Consider the following 851-nt stretch of genomic DNA (forward strand, 5'->3'; position numbering starts at 1 on the left):
TGACTGTCACCCTATACATGGTGTCATTGTTTAAATCTACTGCAAAAAAAAAAAAAAAAAAAAAAAAAAAGAAACCACCATTGAGCAGTTCATTGTTCAAAAGACCAGGGGAAAAAAAACATCTTACTAAGAAACAAGGGTTGGTGACAGGAAGGGAATCCAGCTGTAGGAAAACTGGCTCAATAAGTCTTGTCTGACCTATACTAACATGGGAAGTGGACATTACACCAATATTCATGAGGATAATACATATGGCATTGTTACAGAAATTTATATATAAAAAAAGTAGAGGGTGTATTTGTATATCAGAGATTATTATTATTGTTGTTATTATTATTATTATTATTATGTCTATTACTACTAGCTTTGGATTATATCATTGGGGACTGAATCTTTATATTTGTGCTATTCATGTTTTTGCCGTGAAATAAAATCCTATAAATTTTCTGCAAGACTAACTTTACGTGCTATGTTGATTTTTCCTTTTTAAATTTTCTTCTGCCTAAATCTGAAGACAACATTACAAATCAGGTGTCACTTGTCTTATCCGACTTCATGAATGATTGAGAATGGGAGAGGAGCAATGAAGACATGAGGCTGCCAGTCAAAGATGGGTAATGGTGATGGGAGTGTGTTATATGCAATTGGTTTGCTACATGTTGATTACATGAGGTAAAATTATTATGGAAGTGATAATGGAGTGAGCTCTAATATCCATTCGCAAATGACAGGGGAAGGAGGTCAGAGGTTTATTGTTTCATTGTCGTTACCCGTCTCCAACATTAATTAAGAAAAAAAAAAGGTGTGGGTGCATGTTGTGGGAAGGGAATACTGTTGAGATACATTCCATG

Source organism: Octopus bimaculoides, chromosome 9 (assembly GCF_001194135.2).
Source record: "Octopus bimaculoides isolate UCB-OBI-ISO-001 chromosome 9, ASM119413v2, whole genome shotgun sequence".
Classification (NCBI taxonomy): Eukaryota; Metazoa; Mollusca; class Cephalopoda; order Octopoda; family Octopodidae; genus Octopus; species Octopus bimaculoides.